Source organism: Papio anubis, chromosome 8 (assembly GCF_008728515.1).
Source record: "Papio anubis isolate 15944 chromosome 8, Panubis1.0, whole genome shotgun sequence".
Taxonomy (NCBI): domain Eukaryota; kingdom Metazoa; phylum Chordata; class Mammalia; order Primates; family Cercopithecidae; genus Papio; species Papio anubis.
Window position 1 is genome coordinate 39,136,841 of NC_044983.1, and position 23,376 is coordinate 39,160,216.

General features: G+C 40.5%; 1 protein-coding gene across 4 annotated transcripts in view; it reads right to left on the reverse strand.

Annotated features, from left to right (window-relative positions):
• ZMAT4 (zinc finger matrin-type 4) overlaps nucleotides 1-23,376 on the reverse strand; it is a 372,597-nt gene that overhangs the window by 165,577 nt on the left and 183,644 nt on the right. The window lies entirely within an intron of this gene.

Here is a 23,376-nt window from a genome sequence, read left to right on the forward strand (position 1 = left end):
ATCAGAGTTCAGATAGCCTGAATTATTTAGCAGAAATTATCATTTATTATTCTGCTCTGCTTTTGACCAATTTTAGCCTCACCAGGATACATGGCCACGATGTTCAAGATTTTTAAAGATTTCTTTAAGGAATTGAGTGTTTTTCATAATTAACTCGATTCTGTATCATAAAGCTATGATGACTATGCTGGCTGGATTTTCTGGGAGAGTTTGTGTAATTTTCCTTTTCTTCAGGAAAGGTGATTCATTAAATGCTGCACAAAATGCTTAAATCCAGCTGGAATTTTATTCCTTTGTAAGGCTTAATGAAAATGAACCATAATTCAGAAAAAAATAAAACCTTGGTCAGAGCCTGTGACCCGCTATTGTGCACGCAGGTCATCAATTACCTACACTTATGAAGGGGAGAGTAATCCATTGCTTCCCCTCCTGCTTAGTTAGAAACGGAGGGTAGAACAGACTTTTAGATAAGAAGTTAATCTGTTCCTTAAGGGTGCAGCAATAGCCAAGCATCTCTTCGCTAAAGAGCCAGCTGCAATGAGTATATGGCCCCACAATGGCCCCTTCTCTTATTCCTAGTGAGCCCAGAGAGTACAATTTACAATTGGATGGTGAGGAGGATGAAGGTGGCACTGGCTGGAAGAAGGGAATTACATAGTTTATCTGCGGAGTAATAAGATGTCCAGACTGCTAGAGAGAGTGTTGCCTTACAAATTATGTGGTAGTTTGGAAATGAACTCCTTCCTCCTTAAGGCATTAGTCTGTAATATCTCTGATAATTAGCATTTCATCCTTGGAAGGAAGAGGGGTGTGTGTGTCCCAGGAGCAGGAGGCTGACCTGAAGTTCAGGGAGAGACTCCAAACATTGGTGCTGGGATGGAGGTGGTCAGTGAGTGGAAAAGGACCACTAGAGAGAGGAGGAGCTTTCCCAGTGGGTCCTCTCCTGCTAAGAGTTTAAAGCCAAAGTGCTTTAAGTTTTCTCCATAGAGAAAAAAAAAACCAAAAAAGTATGAATACTTTTACATCTGTGTGGAATACTATGGAGATGAAATGGACCTGGAGGGAAGGGGCAGGGTTGGCTTCCTGGGCCCCTGAGCTACCTACCTCCCGTGTCAAGCCTAGGAGATGGCATGGAAGCCAGGGAGATGGCATAGACCAGGATCACCACGAAGAGGCAAATCAGGGAGTTCCTGAAGGGTTCCATTAAATGAGGAGTAGATCATGTAAGAGGAACGAAAGACCAAACTTGGTGTCTCTTTACTACATGCTAGAGGATATATATTAGTCTCACTTTTTACAATTTGTATACATTTGAGGGGTACAAGTGCAGTTTTATGACACGGATATATTGCAGAGCAATGAAGTCTGGGCTATTAGCATAACAAAGAACTAAAAGTAGAACTACCATTTGATCCAAAAATCCCACTAATGGGTATCTACCCAAAGGAAAAAAAATCATTGTGTTAAAAAGATAACTTCACTCTTATGTTTATTGCAGCACTATTCATAATAGCAAAGATACTGAATCAACATAAGTGACCATCAATAGATGATTGGATAAAGAACATGTAAATATATACACACACACACACACACACCATGGAATACTACTCAGTCATAAAAAAGAATGAAATCAAGTCTCACCCTTTTTTAAAAAGGAAGATTATCAGGGTGAAAGTGGGTGCTTGAATTATACCATTTTTTCTACCTACTTATACATGACATAGGTCAAAGAGTGTAATTTTTTAAAATTAGGAACAAGTTCATAAGCCAGAGCTTAATTCTCAGCCTTAGAACCTGTGTATCTGTTCATCTGTGCATTCTCTTTAGAATCTGTGCATTTGTTTCGCCACTTCCAATGGAAACTCCAGCCATGCCTGGCCTTTCTCCCTGAAGCTCTAACAGCTAGAAATGTCTAAAGAAAATCTAGGGGCCTAGAGATAGAGGCCAGCATAACCACACAAAATGACTGAGAACTAGTTTCCAGGGCAAAGAGTTGCCCTTAATGAATGAAAAATGGATTTATGGTATTCATTTACCCAACACATTTTTAAGGACCTACTAATTGTGTTAGATGCTGTGGTAGATGAATATGACTCCATGCCCTGTTATCAAGGAGGCTGGCACCAGGAGAATTGGAGAAGCAGACAGAAAATAAGGGGAAGTATTATAATCAAAGAACTAGAGTCTCATATTGGACTCACATTCTCCTAATTGTAAGATAAAAAAAAAATAATGTAAATCAGGACTGTCTATATGGGTTTTCATCTTTAAGCCTTTCTTAAAGGAAATGCTGGAATGCCCTTCTGAATCACTCCATGTCTAAATCAGTTGTACTAGAATCTCTCTTCCTGGCTCATCTCATCACTTCCTTGAGGTGAAGCTGTTTTTTCTTCCTTCTTCTTCTTTTTTTTTTTTTTTTTTTTTTTGCTACAGAGTCTTGCTCTGTCACTCAGGCTGGAGTGCAGTGGTGCCATCATAGCTCACTGCAGCCTGGAATTCCTTGGGTTCAAGCAATCTTTTCACGTCAACCTCCAGAGTAGCTAGGATCACAGACACATGCCACCACACCTGGATAATACTTTTTTATTGTTTGCAGAGAAAGAATGTCTACAACCTGTTTTCCGGGCTGGCCTTGAACTCCTAGGCTAAAGCAATGCTCCTGCCTTGGCCTCCCGAAGTGCCGGGATTGCAGGAGTGAGCCACTGCACCAACCTAAAACCACTTCTGGCTCCCTCTACTGTCTGGGAGAAGTGAGAACCAGTCTTTGGGTCTCCTGGGTGCCTTGTATATTCTTTTACAGAACATGGAATTACTGTACTTACTTGTGTTCATATTAGTCCGCCTCATGAGAGGGTAAAACTTCTTTAAGGTCTAGGAAATTGTCTCATTGATAGTGAGGAGCCAGCACCTAGCACCTTTACCACACTGGAGGACCTTCAAATGTGTACTGAATGAATGGAGCAGAGGGTTCGTTTGTGGGATTAGTAACTTGTGTGACATAAAAGTCAAAAGAGGAGACAGGTAACACAGGGAGGTCTATGGCAACCCAACATTTTTCCAACTGACAGAAAGATGTCCAGGTAAAGAACCAGAGATGACAACAATTTATACACTAACTTGAGGGTTCAGTAGGGAAATATGTTAGTTTTGCAATGGTAGTTTTAATATATGTATTCCTAGACTTCTGCTTTCCTGGACAGTCTCATTATCATATAGAAAAATAAAAAATAATAGAAGAGGAAAACCAATTGTTACAGAATAATGTATCACGGGATATAGTTATGCCATAGTTGTACGAGAGGGACCAGGCAATTTTAGGTACCTGATAATAGAGGGGCTGTGAGGCCCTGAAAAGTTAGGCAGCCTTTCATGCCAACAGTACACACTTAGTGAGATACTTTATAAAAGGGGCCAGTTATTCACATAGTGCAATTTTAAGTGCCACTAACACTAACTGCTCTAATGACACTGATGGATACACAACTATGCAGAATTTTTTTTTCTTTTTTTTGAGATGGAGTCTCACTCTGTCTCCCAGGCTGGAGTGCAGTGGTGCAGTCTCGGCTTACTGCAACCTCTGCCTCCTGGATTCCAGTGATTCTTCCACCTCAGCTTCCTGAGTAGCTGGGATTACAAGCATACACCCTACGTCTGGCTAATTTTTCGTATTTTTAGTAGAGATGGCCACCATATTGGCCAGGCTGGTCTCGAACTCCTGACCTGAAGTGATCTGCCCACCTTGGCCTCCCAAAGTGCTGGGATTACAGGTATGAGCCACCAACGCCCAGCCAACTATGCAGAATTTTAATTGCATATTCTTAGCTACCAGAATCCCAAATTAATGGCTTTTTGCAACTCTAGATTATATCATCTGCTATGGTTTGAATGTGTTGGAAACTTAATCCCCAACACAACAGTGTTGAGCAGTGGGACCGTTAAGAGGTCTGAGCTGTCGTGAATGGATTCATGCTGTTACAGAGAGAGTGAGTTTGTTATCAAGAGAGTGGGATTGCTGTTCAACCCTCACTTCCTCTCGGTCACCATGTAATGCCCTCCACCGTGTTATGACACAGCAAGAAAACCCTCACCAGATGCAACCCCTCTGTCTTAGACTTCCCAGCCTCCAGAACCATGAGCTAAATACATTTATGTTCATCATGAATTACTCAGGCTGTGGTGCTCTGTTATAGTAGCACAAAAAGAACTAAGACATCACTTTCATTAGAGTGTCTTGCTGCATCCAGAGCAAGGTTGATAGATGAACCAGGGTAGAAACTCCATAAAGTTTGATGAATTGACCTCAGTGAATATATTTAAAATTTCTGGCTTTAAGATTATCTTTAAAATATGAGTTTCAAACTGGAGGCAAAAATTCAGTCAGACTTTTTAAATGTATCGTCCATATTGCTGAAAGAAATAAAAAGAATGCTTGTGGAGTAACCTAAGGCTGCTCAGTCAAAGCATTTTGCAACATTAAAAAGTTTTCAGAAGAATTCAATCAGGATGGAAAACCTCACTGACTCTGGCTAGAAATCTAATCCCCAAACACGTTTCTCTTCTGTTATAAAGATTTCTTTAAGTTAATTCAGATGATTGTCCTCATTCTCTTTTGCTTCAGGTGAAGATAAAAAGCCTAAGAGGGAGACATGCACTTTCAGAATGGCAGAGTGAGGAGTTCGGTGAAACTCCTTATGGAGAAAACACACGTGTTAGGTAAGCTTCACTCAGGCATGCATCATAGTGCTGTTGGCCTTGAGTTCAATGTTAATCAAGCACTAGTACTTACATCCAGAAGGAGAGAGAGGAAATTCACTGATCTGTATGTGAGACCACTCCAGAAAATGCTAAAGAAAGCATAGAGAGTAATGGAGTGATGGAAAAAAGTTGTCTAGATTTATGAATTCCAGAGATAACAATCGATAAAAAAGCATAGTGGATAGCATTGTTGTGAGGTTAAAAAGCAAAGAAATTTACTATATATATGTATTTTTTTTTCAGTAAAGTATCTCTAAACAGAAACACACAAAACAAGGTTACATATGGATGGATTGACAAAAATATTGTGACCAGCAGTCTCCCAGACCTAATCCTGTATTTTGCCTAGGAGCAGTGGCTCAGTATTTGCTAATTCAGTGATGATGACAACTTTATAGAACATAACTCCTGTGGAAAATGAGAATTAAATGTATTTCATTCAGGAGAAATAAAAATATATGTCCACATAAAAACTTTTACATGAGTTTTTATAGCCACATCATTCATAATAGCCCCAAAGTGGAAACAGCCCAAATGTCTGCCAACTGCAGAGGGAGTAAATAAAATGTGGTATGTCCATACAATGGCATGGTATTTGCAACCAAAAGAATAAAATACTGATAGAGGCTACAACATGGAGGAATCTTGAAAACATTACGCTAAATAAAAGAAGCCAATCCATCACAAAAGACCACATAATGTATGACTCTGTTTACATGATATTTCCAGAATAGGAAAATCTATAAACACAGAGAGTGAATTAGTGATTGTCTAGGAATCAGGGGGCAGTCGGGGAGCAGGGAGGAGGGAGATGGGAGGGGAAATGAGGAGTGATTGCTAATGGGTAAAGAGTTTCCAAGGTTACTGTAGATCTGGCAGTCACACGGCTCTGTGAATATACCTAAAACCCTTGAATTTTATACTTTAAATAGGTGAGTTTTGTGACATATGAATTATATCTCAATAAATCTGTTCTAGAGAAAAAGCCTAAAAGATTCATTTAAATGATTTCAAAAGCCCAAAGATATGTTGAAATTTGAAGCTTAAGTTGTTTTTTTTTTCTTTTCTAGGCATCCTGTGCTTGGAGGTGAAACTCATTCAGGAAGTGAATAATAACGAGGAGTATTTTGTTCATGTTGGCTCCTGTGTAGTATATGGAACGAATTTCTTTGAGCACTGGCTAGACATTCTATGATCCTGATAACTGGTGTTCATTTTGGCAAAAGACATTCTGTGGCTGTAATGAAACCCCACTTGCAGTTGCTACTAAGCTACACCTGAAGGCAATAGTCATATGATACCTTCTGCAAGATGCAGAAATAACTGCACCTCTCAGCACATACCCTGTAGTAAGATAGAATGCCCAATAAATACAACTATTTCCAGTGTTATGCATGTTGTTGCTTATATTCTGGTATTTAACTTTGGAGAAAACCAAAATGCAGAAAATGATGTCTCTTCTCTCCCACTTTACTGGGATCAAAAGGCCTGGAAGTCACATTTCCTGATTGACTATAGGGTCCTGGGCAACACTGTCTCCCACTGTTTTCTCTCATGTATCCCGTTCCACTCCATTTGGGTCAAGCTGTTCTCTCTCCTCCTGACCTGTTTAAGTCACATCCAGATATCAAGGTCCATTTTCTCCAAGAGTTTTTTCAAGATGTCTGCAAATTTCATCCACATCTTCCTTCCTGACCTCTCCCAGTCCTTAACATGCTTGCCATACATTTTGATTTGGTCCTGTCCTTTAATTGCTTTATTAGCATTTTGTTTATGTTTTAGAATTATCTTTCTATAAACATCTTAAAGGCAGCAAATTTACAAGAACTTTAGAAATTAGATAGCAAATTTATAAGAACTTTAGAAATTATCCTCCCATCGTAGCCAGTGCCTGACACAGGTCTGGATTTATAAAACAGACTTGATAAACATGAACTAAATAGTTGAACGACTTGACACAGCCATTCATTAACCATTTCTAACTTGGTCACTTAACTCTGTTTTCCACCTAATGTAATATCTCCCTTGCTTTCTTACCAATATGATTGTTTTGTCTCAGGAAAAGGCCAACTGGCATAAAGTGTCATTCATACACTGTACTGAAATGGATATAATGGGAATGACATGTTATTGTGTGAGTTTGTCCACATACAAAGGATGTGTCCTATGGCTAGAAGGTGAGTAATGTTCCGAGTCCCATGGGGAAGCTGTAGTGCCTACAGGAAGGCTGGCATGAACTAGACAGACATATGCCCTGCTATTTGGATACAAACCACCCACTCTGTGGATGAAAACTCCCAATTTCCATAGTATTGGAGGAAATTGTCATTTTGACAATAAAGGAAAGAGAGAATGAAGATTTCTACTGAAGAGGGATGAAGAATTCTGTTTGCCTTTGGAATTTGGATGGCTTTAGTTTGTTTTTTTAGTCACTGAAGAAATATTTAAACAGATGGTCACAGTAGTTGCAAGACCCCAAAAGGGAAAAATTAGCCAGAGTTCCTGAGAGAGGACAACTGTGGAAGTTAGAGAAGCCCCACTAACCAAGAGAAGTGGCTAGGAAAATGCCGCAAATGAATAGAGGGGCCGGAGAGAGCAAAGGTGGGATGAGAAGCAGTTGGGAAGATCACAGCACTTATTTCACAGTCTAGAATTAGATGACTTTGATATTTAAACGTGCTTATTTACTATTTGTCTCTGACCACTATTCAATATTGTATACCCAGTATCTAGAGCAGCATCGTCCAATAGAAATACAGTACAAGCTGTAAAAGAGGCTACATTTAAATATTCTAAATGACATATTTTTGAAAAAGAGAACTATGAAATTAATTTCAAAAAACATTTTTTCAAATTTATTTTTTAATTGAAAGATAAAATTCTATGCATTTGAAGCACATATACATTGTGGAATAGTTAAATCTAGCTAATTAACATATGTATTGCCTTACATAGCTATAATTTTTGTGGCAAGAGCACTTAACACCAACTCTCTTGGAATTTTTCAATAATATAATGTATCACCATTAACTATAGTCACCATGCTGTACAATAGCTCTCTTAAACTTATTTCTTCTTTCCTTTCAGGATGTATTCAACATAAAAATTATTAATGAGGTATTTTATATTCTTTTTCTCATACTAAGACTTCCAAATCAAGTGTATATTTCACACTGATAGCACATCTCAATTCAGACTATCTGCATTACAATTGTTCAATAGCTCCTTTGAGTGAGTGGCTACTACATTTGCCCATATAGCTCCAGAACTGAGTATTTATTTATTTATTTATTTATTTATTGTTGGGTTTTTTTGAGACAGAGTCTTGCTCTGTTGCCCAGGCGACAGTGGTGTGATCTCGGCTCACTGCAACCTCCGCCTCCTGGGTTCACGCCATTCTCCTGCCTCAGCCTCCAAGTAGCTGGGACTACAGGCGTGTGCCACCGTGTCTGACTAATTTTTTGTATTTTTTAGTAAAGACGGGGTTTCACTGTGTTAGGCAGGATGGTCTCGATCTCCTGACCCCGTGATCCACCACCTCGGCCTCCCAAAGTGCTGGGATTACCGGCGTGAGCCACGGAGCTCGACCAGAACTGAGTAATTATTAAATATCAGTTAACCTTAAAAATGAATGAATAAATGAGGTGTCAGTGGATAAATACATAATAAAATAAATACATAATACAAATACAAAATAAATACATAAATTCCCATTTTTAATAGATCAAGAAAATGAAGCTCAGGGGGTTTAAATAAATTCTTCAATATGTCAGTCATCTTTTCAGAAAGTGGTGGAACTGATTTTTGAACTTTTGGCCGAATTCATGGATGTGCTGGCATCTTAGGTCAGTCTTGTCAAAAACTCTCAACCATGCTTTACTACCCCAAAATAAATTCCTTATCATGACATTTAAATTCCGCTAACATCTAACGCTCAACACACTTTTCTAGTCTTTTCCCCCACGGGTGCTTTTCAGACATAATATGCTCCAAGCAAATTGATTTTTTTCAAGGTTAGGAACACCAAGCAGGCTGCCAAGAAAATGGCTCAGAATCCCAGCACTAAAATCCTCTGCTCCTCCTCCCCCGGCTGCCTGTTTCTGTCCCATGCTGCAGGTGAGTGAAGATTCAGTCCCACGGAAAGATCTCACTTTCAAATCAGGTGGGGAGCACACGTCTCCCCCACTAGACTAACCTCCTTCCCTATCTATCTTTCTATCTCTGCCCTGGCACATAGTAACTTAAAAACTCGTTGAATGATGAGTGTATGAAGAAAAACTAAACAGTCGATTGAACTCCCACTCTCCTCCAGCTACGTTAAGGATATGCCTACCTGTCTTTGTTCACTTGGTTCATTCCAACTAGAAATGCCCCGTCTCTCTATATGCACGGGCCACTCAGATACAATCTCCTTCATTAGGCTTCCCCGGGACATCCCACCGCGAAGACAGCCGATGCTTCCTCACTCGCACGGAACTTCATTCAGGCCTGCCCCGCCACTCCCTGCACCTGACAGCGCTAAGCAGATATCTTACTGTCTCTAATTGAAACTTCATTATTTGGGCCGAAAAGGTGTCATCTCTAACCCCCAGCACAGTGTTTTATGTAATGTGGTATTAAAAAATAGAATATTAACTTTTAAAAAAGCAGATTCAGATTCAAAATATACTTGATGAAGCTTTGGCTATAAGTGTATTGGATGTCACTTACAATTATTAAACATGAGATTCCTCCTCTGTCACATGGGGAGTAAAATCTACCTTATCTGCCTATTCATAAAAAGATAAAAGAATGCATTATATGGAAACACGCTTTGTAATCCAGAAAATACTATTCAAAAATATTTGTATGTAAGTCAAATATCTTTGTGTGTATGTACATATGTGTGTGTATATATACATATATATAATATGTATATGCGTGTATATAAAGTGTGTGTGTGTGTATATATGTAATCAAATGGTTTAAAAGAATAGATACGGCCGGGCACGGTGGCTCAAGCCTGTAATCCCAGCACTTTGGGAGGCCGAGACGGGCGGATCACGAGGTCAGGAGTTCGAGACCATCCTGGCTAACACGGTGAAACCCCGTCTCTACTAAAAAATACAAAAAACTAGCTGGGCGAGGTGGTGGGCACCTGTAGTCCCAGCTACTCAGGAGGCTGAGGCAGGAGAATGGCGTAAAAACCCAGGAGGCGGAGCTTGCAATGAGCTGAGATCTGGCCACTGCACTCCAGCCTGGGCGACACAGCGAGACTCCGTCTCAAAAAAAAAAAAAAAAAGAATAGATACATATTATCTCCTTTCATTTACTTCTTGAAATTTACTTATATTTGATGTTTTCTCACTTATTTAGTGGTGTATATGATCAATACCATTATTTTCCTATTATATGTCTTGAGGGTAGAAACTCTGTTTTGTTCATAGCTATATCGTTGGTGTCTATAATAGGACCTGCCATAGACCATTTAATAAATATCTGTTGATTGATGAAAACTATGTACATACAAAATAAAATGAAAGTTCTCGGAAAATGTTGGCAGCAGTGGTATCGTTTTTTTAATCTCTCTAATTTCCCAAATAAAAATAGAACTAGAATGGCAAACAAAAAACCCACAGACAATATTTATTACAAAACTAGGTGACAAGGTTGTTCTCATCAACCTCAAAACATAAGCGAATGGAAATAAACCAGTAATAGCACAAAATCTGCATGCTATCAGCATCTGTGCAGGGAAATAGAGTGAGCAATGAGAGCTCTGCTGGACCTGGAGCCAGAGGAACACTCAATAGCAGGAGGTATCCACAGAAAGCCTGGCGCCCTGTGTGAGAACAGCAGCTGGCATCAGGAGCACATGTCCCATCCCTACAGCAGATTGTAAGAGAGGTCTGTGGAGAGCCTGGAGGGGCAGACACAGCCTAGACCTGCAAATTTTCCATACAACCCACCAGAACTTTTTTCAGGCCACGGCTTCATACTGAGGAGAAACTGCTGAGAGTAGAATTAAAACTGAGGACAAAAACGAAGGAGACAAAGCAAAGAGAAGGTTCAGACAAATGTGGGGGAGAGTGGAGTTAATACACTTCAGTAAACAAATCATTCTCTTCTTAAACACTACACTATACTACACACACACATACACACACACTCTTTCTCTCTCTCTCTCTCTCTCTAAAAGAAGCTCTGTTAAGTTAGGAAAGCAATCTTGATTTTCGTTTTGGTTTTGAGAGAGTGAATCTTGCTCTGTCACCCATTCTGGAGGGCAGTGAGTGGCATGATCTCGGCTCACTGCAACCTCTGCCACCCAGGTTCAAGTGATTCTTCTGCCTCAGCCACCCGAGTAGCTGGGATCACAGATGCCCACCACCATGTCAACTAATTTTTGTACTTTTAGTAGAGATGGGTTTTCACCATGTTGGCCAGGCTGGTCTCGAGCTCTCAACCTCAGGTGATCCACCCACCTCAGCCTCCCAAAGTGCTGGGATTACAAGCATAATCCCAGCAAACAAACCAAAACAAAACAAACTATAAATTGAGAAAACTCTCCTACAATTAAAATTAAAGGAAGTATATGCAGTCATCCTTCAGTATCCATGGGAAATTGGTTCCAGGACCCCCTACACTTGTCAAAGTCTGCAAATGCTCCAGTCTTTGAAAGAAAATGTCAGTGTTTGCATATAACCTACACCCATCCTCCTGTAGACTTTAAATCATCCCTGCATTACTTATAGTACCTAAAGAATATAAATGCTATGCTAATAGTTATACTGTATCTTTTATTTATATTATTTTTACTGTTATATTGTTATTTTTATTTCATTTTATCAAATATTTTTGACCTGCAGTTGGTTGAATCCATGGATGTGGAGCCCATGAATGTGGAGCTCCAACTGTATTGAAAGAGCCTCACGTATACCCCTAAATGTCAACCCAAAACAACCAACACAAAAAAAATTTTCCAGTAAAATTACTAAACCTTATAGAAAGATATTTTTTAATTACCTGAGCCTTTAAGAAAAAGATGGAAGGAAAACAAAATTAGATTATCATCAGACATTTCAACTGCAATGTTTCATTTCAAAAACAAATGATGTAACATATTTTAGATTTGTAAAATAATGTGTGACAAATTTTGTATATCCAGCAAAGCTGACATTTAAGTATAAAGGGCCCAGTGAGAAAACAGGCAAGAACTCAGGGAAGCTTATTCTCATGAGCTGTCTTGGATGTGCCTACTAGAATGTAAGATTGATTTTAATAACCAAAATGACTATGGAGACATTGATATAAGAATTGGTGGCAGCCGCGCGTGGTGGCTCAGGCCTGTAATCCCAGCACTTTGGGAGGCTGAGGTGGGCGGATCACGAGGTCAGGAGATCGAGACCATCTTGGCAAACACGGTGAAACCCTGTCTCTACTAAAAATACAAGAAAATTAGCTGGGCGTGGTGGCGGGAGCCTGTAGCACTCGGGAGGCTGAGGCAGGAGAATGGCATGAACCCGGGGGATGGAGCTTGCAGTGAGCAGAGATGACACCACTGCACTCCAGCCTGGGCGACAGAGTGAGACTCCATCTCAAAAAAAAAAAAAAAAAAGAATTGGCGGTAGTTGGGCCGGGCGTGGTGGTTCACGCCTGTAATCCCAGCAGTCTGGGAGACTGAAGATGGCGGATCATGAAGTCAGGAGTTGAGACCAGTCTGGCCAACACAGTGAAGCTCCGTCTCTACTAAAAATACAAAAAATTACCTGGGTGTGGTGGTGCCCGCCTGTAATCCCAGCTACTGGGAAGGCTGAGGCAGGAGAACCATGTGAACCCCAGAGGTGGAGTTTGCAGTGAGTCGAGCTCGTGCCATTGCACTCCAGCCTGGGTGACAGTGTGAGACCCAGTCTCAAAAAAAAAAAAAAAAAAAAAAAAAAGTTGGTAGTCTGAGATATATACACATAGATATATAAATAGGTATATTTAAGATAAATAGAACCAATAGGGATAAAGTACAATGTATAATGGCTGTAAACTCAGATACTATAGATATAGCATATTTAAAGATGGGGAGACACTGGGGAGAGCATGTGCTGCAATAAAAAGATTTAATTTCTCAGTTAATTATACTGGTGCTGTAGCATCAATATTGCTATTCACAGGATATGTGCAATATTATTGGATAAAGTATGTCAATAATTACAGAATATTCTAATTCATCGTTTCCTGCGTCTTTGTGAACCAACATACTCAATGTAGAAAAAGAGTGAGCAGTTGGAATACAGGTGAGTATCAAGTCCTGTAACTGTGATTTGAATTGGAAGTGTTAGTATAAACCCTTGAGATATCATATAAACATATATATTTCTTAATTCTAACCAGTAAAGAGGCCTTAAAAAACAATGACAAACTCTACAAAACCTCCCTAGCCCTCAAAAACCGTAGCAATCTTGAAGTGCCATTGCCACAAAAAGAAACCCAGCTTTTTGTGGGGGGGAAAAAAAAAATACTAATTCTAGGAAGGGTGCCACATGATCCTGGAATATCTTGCCGTGCTAGACAACAAGAAAGCTAGGAATGACTACCACAGTCACGACACAAGGACTCAAAGGCAACCTTGAAGCAAATGAGACGATTGGATCTTTAAAAGGATCAAGACTTTTCTCTTGTTTTGAGATGGAGTCTCACTCTGCTGCCAGGCTGGAGCGCAGTGGCGTGATCTCAGCTCGCTGCAACCTCCACCTCCCAGGTTCAAGCGATTCTCCTGCCTCAGCCTCCTGAGTAGCTGGGATTGCAGGCACGTGCCACCATGCCCAGATAATTTTTTTTGTATTTTTAGTAGAGACGGGGTTTCACCATGTTGGCTAGGATGGTCTCAATCTCTTGACCTCGTGATCCACCCACCTTGGCCTCCCAAAGTCCTGGGATTCCAGGCATGAGCCACTGTGCCCAGAAAAGACTTTTCAAATAGCTCCAAATACATGAATTCATAGTAATATTTCCTAAAAACCTGTTTGTTCACCTTTGTAGAATGATAGGCCACCAGTTCTTTAATTAGACACTTGATAAAAGAAGAGAATAAAGCATCTTTTCGGCTTTTCCTAAAAGAATTGTAGCACAGAGTGTCAAACAATAAATGAGGAAAATAGCTTGTTCTAAAATTATTCCAATTAACCAATGAAAAAAGTAGAAGAAAACAGTTTTGCAACCTCCAATGAATTAATGGATCTAGGCATTGGGCATCAACAGCTGCTAACATCATAAAAAGAGAGACAACCAGATATCATGTGCCTCTTAATGAAAGAACGCAGCACCATTTATAGTCTTGCCAAATGTATCAACCCCAAATCCAATCAAGTCTCTGGATCTATCTGCCAATTTTCAGAGAATGGAAAGGACAGAGGAAAGTGTTGAATGGGGATCACAAGTACACAGTCAGCAAAACCTATACTTTAGAAAACTCTTTAGGTCAAGGGACCCCAGGTTCTTTTATAGGTAAATTGTAAAGAATAAGAGATGGAGAAGAAACCTGCAGACTAAAATAGATGTAAAAAGTATGTCAAGATTTTAAAAATTGGGCAAGATTAAACTATAGTCATTAGAGGGGTACATTAGTGATAAAATTATACAAAAACTCAAGGAAGTGATTCTGGAAAAGTCAGGATAGTGGTTACTTCGGTGGAAAAGAGAGGGCCAACCTTGGGAGGAGACAATGGGAAAAGCTTCTGAAATGATTGGCAAAGATCTATTTCACAACGTGGGTAGTGGTTATAATAGTGTTTGCCTTAGGACTCATTAAGGGATACATCTGCTTTCTAAATTTTGTGTATGGGTTTTATGTTCTAATAAAAGGTTTATAAAAGATGAATTTGAGTTTAAAATATACCTGGTTAGCAGCCATAGGTGTCTCCCTAACTATAACTTTTAAATATTAACGAAGATAGAAAAGGATGAAGCGCACACTAAAAATTAATTTGATAGACCACCTGATGCCAAAATCTAAAGTGAATTTCTACCTGCTGTAAGGCATAAGGAGTTCAACTGAGATAAGCAATAAACCTGAATCATAATAGGATTTCTCACATAAGAGAGTCGTGAGAATTAAATGAGTTTATATGTGGAAAGTACTTAGAATGATGCTTAACCTAGAAAGCAAAAACTATGTATAAGAATTAACTACTGTTTTTGTTAAAAACCGACTGACCCAAGGTTGTGTCTCATAAAAGGGAAACCTCTGAAACAAAGATAAGACTCTGAAGATATCTTCACTGTGTCCCCCAGACTCAGATTTGTACCAATAAAATCGCTGACCAGTTATCCTGTACCGTGGGCTTCCGTTGTTTCCGTTCTTTCTTTAGCACATGCTATCACGTCAATAATAAAACACACATTGTTTCGCCATCATTCTACATCCATTCTGTGACATCCATGCCTACTTAGCAGTCAGGATGGGAAAGGCAGTCAGTACATTGCATGCTGGTGAATGCAACTCCCCTCCTTACCCACAAACAGACAGGCTTCATGGGAAGACAGGGAAGCTCCAATAGCACCACATCCTGAAATCATGGTTTTCATCGAAGGCCCTGTCTCCTAATGTTTGGAAATGAGGTAGGAAGGAGCAGGAAAAGACGGCACCTGGAGGAACAGAGCTTTGCTAGATGAAGAGCTTCCAGAAACTGGGAATTGTCCCAGGAGCAGTGCATATCAAATCATATCTCACAATGGCACTAAAGAAAGGGACTACATAATTTGCTAATTGAATTAGCCAACAGCAGTAATTTCTTCCCAAATGTATTTGTGAAACTGATGCAAGTTTAAACACTGGAGGTTGGAAAAAAATGATTCTGAATTTCTTCTTCAAGAAAAATACGGATACTAAATAATTAAGATAATTTTGGAAATCAAAAATGAGAAGCAGTTTGTAGTCTGAAATATGAAAAACACATTATAAAACTCTAATAATTTTAAAGTAGGTTTTTCCTACAGAAAGGCACAGGTTAATAAAATTGTCAGAGCCAAAACAACGAAATAACACATTCAAATTAGTATGTAATAAAGGAAATGTCAAGTCAGGGAGGAAAAGGACATTATTCAATAAGTGGAATTGGAGGACTGAATAACAATTTGGGGAAAATAATGAAACCATAATGTAACTAGGAGAAATAAATAGAAATGCTCATACGGTCTTAGGATGAGTTAAACTTTTTAAGCGTTACATTGAAAACAGTTCAAAACATAAAATATATGCATATCCTATTCCATATAAATGTTCTGTATATCAGGAAACAACACAAAGTCAAGATCAAGGTAATGGTAGAAAAAAAACAACATGAAAGTATTTAAGGGCCGGGCGTGGTGGCTCAAGCCTGTAATCCCAGCACTTTGGGAGGCCGAGACGGGCGGATCACGAGGTCAGGAGATCGAGACCATCCTGGCGAACACGGTGAAACCCCGTCTCTACTAAAAAATACAAAAAAACTAGCCGGGCGAGGTGGCGGGCGCCTGTAGTCCCAGCTACTCGGGAGGCTGAGGCAGGAGAATGGCGTAAGCCCGGGAGGCGGAGCTTGCAGTGAGCCGAGATCGCGCCACTGCACTCCAGCCTGGGCGACAGAGCGAGACTCCGTCTCAAAAAAAAAAAAAAAAAAAAAAAAAAAAAAAGAAAGTATTTAAAAGCAAATGGCAAAGAATATTAACCATACATGTTTTTAAATTCTTATCTATATAAAGGACACTTGCAAAGCATTAAAAGAAAGCTAATTAACCCCCCACCAGTTAAGCAAAGGACATACACTAAGAATGGATAAAAAGAAATATACATATCCAGGTCAGGCGCAGTGGCTTATGCCTGTAATCCCAGCACTTTGGGAGGCGGAGGCAGGTGGGTCACTTGCAGTCAGGAGTTCAAGATCAGCCTGACACCAGTGGTGAAACCCGGCATCTACTAAAAACAAAAATTTGCCAGGTGTGGTGGCAGGAGTCTGTAATCCCAGCTACTTGAGAGGTTGAGGCAGGAAAATCACTTGAACCCAGGAAGTAGAGGCTGCAGTGAGCCAAGATCCCACCACTGCACTCCAGCCTGGGCAACAAAAGCGAAACTCCATCTCAAAAACAAAAAACAAAAAAAGAAAAGAAAAGAAAAGAAAAGAAAAAAGTACACGTATCCAATTTTTAAAAATATAAAAAAGATCAATCTTACCAGTAACCTAAGGAACATAAAATTATTTAATGAGTTACCACTTTTTACTCATAAAAATTGGAATATTTTTGAAAAATAATGTCTAGTATTGTCAAAGGTGCAAAGAAATCAGCATTAGAAATCCCAGCTTAGAGAAACAGCCTTTTGGATAGTGATTTGAGAATGTAGATCAAACACCTTAAAGATATATTCTTCTTGACCCAGAAGGTTAATTTCTGAAAATTTATTCTAGGAAATTATCAGGATTTGAGCAAATACATACAAGGTTGATTGCTAAGGTGCCGATTAGAACAGCAAAATAAGCAAAAACTTACAATACTGAAGTTAATAGAGGATAACATTTGAACAAATTGTGGTATATTCATTATTAAATTCATGTTTAATTAACTGTGGTATAGTCATATATTGACACAATGGGAAAAATTGATACTATTAAAAATCTTGATATAGAAAAATATGTCATGGAATATGGAATATAATTTATGATGTATTGTTAAGCTCATTCATTTGACATCTTAAAGCAGATTTTTATGGGGTGTCAACCCTGCATCAGGCACTGGCCTGGGGACAGTGCAGAAAGCAACCCAGTGATGCCCTTTGTCATGGAGTTTATACTCTAGCTGGAGAAGCTGACCATAGTTAAGACAAGTAAGTAAAATGTAGAATACATATTATGTTAGTTAGTCATGCTTTCTAAGGAGGAAAGAAATGAAAGAAGTTTATGGGAAGAAGTGTGTGAAATAGGTGGGGCGCAGTGGCTCACACCTGTAATCCCAGCACTATGGGAGGCCAAGGTGGGTGATCATGAGGTCAGGATATCGAGACCATTCTGGCCAACATGGTGAAACCCCATCTCTACTAAAAATACAAAAATGAGCCAGGCGTGGTGGCGTGCACCTGTAATCCCAGCTACTTGGGAGGCTGAGGCAGGAGAATCGCTTGAACTCAGGAGGCTGAGGTTGCAGTGAGCTGAGATCGCTCCACTGCACTCCAGCCTGGCAACAGAGGGAGACTCCGTCTCAAAAAAATGAATAAATAAAAAGTATGTTAAATGTTAAAGGGGTCCAAGAAGGTCTTGCTATGGAAGGGACTTTTGAATAAAGACCAGAAAGAAGTGAGGAACTGGGAAACAGCATTCCAAGTAGAAGGAACAGTGAGTAGAGAGGCCTTGAGCATGAGGTGAACAGCGTGTGCACAGATTAGCAAAGGAAACCGGCCAAACGGGAGCAGAGGGAGTAAGAGGCGATGAGCTTAGGCAGTGATAGGGAAATAATGACTATCAAAAAGGGCCTTGTAGCTGATTATAAAGACATAGCTGATACCCAGAGTGAGAGGCAAAGCCATACAGAGGCAACAACAGCCATGATCTACATAATACCCAGAAAGAAGAAGATTTGCACATGTGTGAAAGAGCAAGAGCAAGAGTAAAAAACAAAACCTGAAAGGCAAACCTCTAAATATTAAAACGGTGATATAGATACATCTGATTATGCAATTTTTGTCTTTGTCCTTTATGAATTGTCTAAACATTCCACAGTAGGTGGTACTTTTTTACTTTTAAAAAAGAAATCAAGTTTTGAAAAATAATTATTCAGAAAAGTAAACCCCTCATCCCACAGTTTTAGAGAGTTAACAGATAAAAGGGGAGCGTGGGTGCTTTATGAGATAAGATCCCCTTTTGCTCTCTGGGAGGAAGCCCAGCCAGGCATGGGGCAGATCCCAGAGAGATGGCTCTAGCTGGTGCTGCCACCAGTGTGACCTACCTCACTAATCTGGGTCCCTTTGTTCAGCAGGTTCCCCTGTGGGTCCACTTACATGCCATGTGGACTTCCAAACAAGCTGCAACTCTGACAACAGCCGGGCCCTCCAAGTCACGGAAAAACACTGCTAAGGCATCAAGATGAATGTTTTCTGCCCAAGCCTACAAGCGCCTGTGGTTTTATATCTTTATCACCCCAAGGGCTACCTCAGGTCCTCAGTTCTGCAGAGAAGCCAATCAGAGACAGACACTTGTCCTCCAGTTTCCACTTCTATCTTTATCACTACAGCGTGGAGGAAAAGAAAAGGATTGGACCTTAAGAAAAGATACACATTTAATGGAGGGCTTTAAAGGGGAAAAAGATTTCAAATCTCAACTGCATTCATGATACTCAGAAAAGAAAGTCTGGATTCTCAAAATGTGGTACCCGGATCTGTAGCATCAGCGTCACCTGATAGCTTGCTGGAAATGCAAATGCCCAGGGCCCCTTGCCAGACCTGCTGCAACAGAAATATGGGGAAGGGATCAAGCCCTGCAAGAGAGCTGGCCCCATGCTAAAGAATGCCACAAAATCCACTGCAAGAGGTGTTTCCTTGGACTCTTCCTCCCTTTACTTAAGGTAGTCAGTTTGGGCCAGGCGCAGTGGCTCATGCCTGTAATCCCAGCACTTTGGGAGGCCGAGGCAGGCAGATCACCTGAGGTCAGGAGTACAAGCGAGACCAGCCTGGCCAAGACGGTGAAACCCTGTCTCTACTAAAAATACAAAAATTAGCTGGGTGTGATGGTGCATGCCTGTAATCCCAGCTACTTGGGAGGCTGAGGCAGGAGAATCGCTTGAACCCGGGAAGCAGAGGTTGTGGTGAACTGAGATCACGCCACTCACTGCACGCTGGCCTGGGCAACAGAACGAGACTGTCTCAAAAATAAATAAAAATAAATAAGAGAGAGTCAGTTGGGTTAGGGTCCAAATGTCTCATCCTCTAGCAGGAGATCTTCATTACTACTCTGTGCTCCATGGAGGTTTCTAAAAGCAAGTCTCCTTGAGATATCAACACTGACGTAGGCCCTTTTACTTTGCTAGCTGGTCAGACTGAGCTGGAGCTTTGTCATTAGCAATTTCTCCAGGAAGCCCGTGGGGATCACGTGGACCTGCCTTTTCTGCTCCTGTTCCCTGGACTGCTAGCATACCTATCACTGTGAAATTGTGTCACTGGAAACTTAATCTCTCTGGATATAAAACTCTGTCCTCCTGTGAAAAGTTCTGAGCACTTGATTTTAACAAGGAGAAGAGCTGTAACATGTTGTATCTCATCTATAATCCTGTAATTTTATCTTTGATTGCTCAGTAATACCATCTTTTCCCAGTAGGGTGAAATCATCCTTTCGCTTATTAAACCTTGCACACACTGAAGGCCCTTAAGTCCCAATTTGAAGGACCCAGACGGAAGGTATTCTGAGATTCCCACTCACCATTTAATAAGTAGTTGGTCTCTGATATAGATTGTACAAAAAGTTCAAAACAAATCACATATTTATTAGCTTTTCTGTGTTAGTTTCACCAAGAAATATCTTCTAATACAAAATATTCAAAATAAAGCATTCAGGCAGGGTACAGTGACTCATGCCTGTAATCCCAGCGCTTTGGGAGGTCCAGGCAGGATGATTGCTCGAGGCCAGGAGTTTGAGACCAACCTTGGCAACACAGTGATACTCCATCTCCACAAAATAAAAATAAAAAATAATTTGCCGGGTGTGGTGGTGCACACCTGTAGTCCCAGCTACTGGGTAGGCTGAGGTGAGAGGATCCCTTGAACCCAGGAGTTCAATGTTGCAGTGAGCTATAATTGTACCACTGCACTCTAGCCTGGATGACAGAGCAAGACTCTGTCTCTAAAAAAACGACAACAAAATTAATTTAAAATCATAACTAAATAAAAACAAAATAAAGCATTCAGTAAAAACTTAAAACTTCAAAGAATCTGTCAATAGGGACTTACTTTACTGAAGTTATTGTGACTCTGGATGGTGTTTCTTTTTATTTTTAATAAATTTTTAATTATGAATAATTTTAAGTTTACAGAAAGTACAGTAAGCTCCCATATACTGTTCTCTGTTTCCCCTCCTGTTAACATCTTACATAACTATGATACATTCATCAAAACTGAGAAATTAACTTTAATACCTTACTATTACCAAAACTCCAGACTTTACACAGATTTCACTAGGTTTCCCACTAATGTTCTTTTTCTGTTCTAGGATCCAATCCAGGATACCACATTGCATTTAGCATTTTGTTTTTCAGTTCTCATTTACTCCTTCCTGCCAACTTCTGCATTAGAACCTCATATAGATAGCCGCTTATAAATAGCTGTTAATTAACTAACACAGCATCCTGCACTTCATAACTGGTAGCAATTCTGCCCTAAAAATAAAGCAATCCACAGGGCAGTGACCAGTCTGCGTCAGCAGTGTCACCAGCCTGCCGTGGAGGTTAGGCTGGCTCTACTCAGACCCCAGCATCCTCTTAGGTAGGCCTGGGTTAGAGAAAGAAATCTACTTTGGGCCCAAACGAACTGGACAATCTAGCCAAGCTTACTGATCCCATTCTTGAAGATAAAAGTAAGCCAGTTTGTTTTGGGGGAAACTCCTTATAACAATACTTGCAGGATGACTGGAGTGTCAAATGATTTAGGAAACCGCAGTTAAGATTTTTTTTTTTTTTAAGTTCCAGTCTATCCAAAGGCAACAGTAGAAAGACAGTCTGGGCAAAGGAAATCACCCCATGACCGTTGGGTAGGATTCTCTGGAGAACCGCTACTGCACAATTACCTGCACACCCAGCCTCCTTCTTCCTTCCCTCATCCAGTTCCTCTCCATGACAGTGACACAGAGACACCCACAGAGAGAAAAGCAAGCAAACAATTTGTAGCACAAAGTAAAATGTGCCAACAGCCCATCTAAACCATAGTTCTCATGCCAGCTCTACAGACATGGCTTCTGGGGGCACAGGATAATGACTTCTGAAGTGGAAGCAATTATCTCTCATACTCTTGTGGATTCAAGTTCCAATTTCTGATGACATTCTTCCTCTAAATTTCTGACATACATACACTTCCCAAGGTTCCCCTGTGGCACTGACCTGGAATCTCAGGAATTCTTAGAAATGAGAGGAAACTAAATGATCAAGTCCAACTCTTGGAGGCAACTTCAAAATACTGCTCACTCAGAGGAGAACTGGGTGGGGCCTAGAAATCAGCCTGAGGGCTCCCTCTAAATGCATTACTGCAAACTGGTGTTTTCTTCTCTCTCTTTTGGTAATTAACAAGTTGACATATGAGTTGTTAAGACTTTGAGGCCAGGTGTGATGGCTCATGCCTGTAACCCCAGCACTTTGGGAGGCCAAGGCGGGCAAATCACGAGGTCAGGAGTTCAAGACCAGCCTGGCCAACATAGAGAAACCCTGTCTCTACTAAAAATACAAAAAAAAAATTACCCAGGCATGGTGGCAGGCGTCTGTAGTCCCAGCTACTTGGGGGGCTGAGGCAAGATAATTGCTTGAACCTTGGAATCGGAGGTAGCAGTGAGCCAAGATCGCGCCACTGCACTCCAGCCCCGGTGACACAGTGTACAGCGAGATTCTGTCTCAAAAAATAAATAAATAAATAAAATAAAAGACTTTAATGAAAGCAAGTTAGAGAAAGCAGGGAGAAGTACTCAACAACCGTGACTGACAGGCAGCAAGTTCATGGAGAAGGTACTCAAGGCCCTTTTTTTTTTTTCCCTTTTTTTTTGAGACAGTCTCACTCTGCCATCCAGGATGGAGTGCAGTGGTGCAATCTCAACACACTGCAACCTCTGCCTCCTGGGTTCAAGCAATTCTCGTGCCTCAGGCTACAGAGCAGCAGGGGCTACAGGTGCCCACCACTACACCCTGCTAATTTTTGTATTTTTTTAGTAGAGATGGGGTTTCACCATGTTGGACAGGCTGGTCTTCAACTCCTGACCTCAGGTGATCTGCCCGCCTCAGCCTCCCAAAGTGCTGGGATTACAGGTGTGAGCCATCGTGCCCGGCCCACTCAAGGCCATTTAATGTGCTTGCTCTCCCTGGAGGCAAAGGGCACAGATCCCACACTCCTCAGCAGCCCATGCTTCCCCAAGGCGAGTTCTGTCTGGATGTTAAGATCTGTAGACAATTCCACCGTGCTCTCTGCAGTAGGACCCAGCGATCATCTACATAATTCTCTGCCTCCCATGAACCTAGGTCAACAATGGACTCGCTTCTCCCTAATTGCAAAGTAATAATGAATGTCTGCAGCTGAACATTCCTATCAACTTTTGGGACATGTTATGTAGTCTCAGAAATTTGTTTGAAAACATCAAAATGGTCATGATTCATGATCTAAATAAAAGCAATTACATTCAGGTGATTGTTGTCACTATAGATCTTATTAATCAGCACTATTATTGAGTATGAATGTAAAGGGAATTAGCAGACCATTCAGAGTAAGTGTTCCCAACTTAACAAAATCTACACTTAGTTTTCTAGAACTCTTTATGGTGGCTCTGGATGAATACAAGTATTAGTCTGTGGTCAGAAGGACTTGCATTATGCCCTCCTCCTTGCTGTAACTGTCCATTTGAGTTACAGGACAAGGCAGACAGGAAGTGTGGCATCAATGCCCAG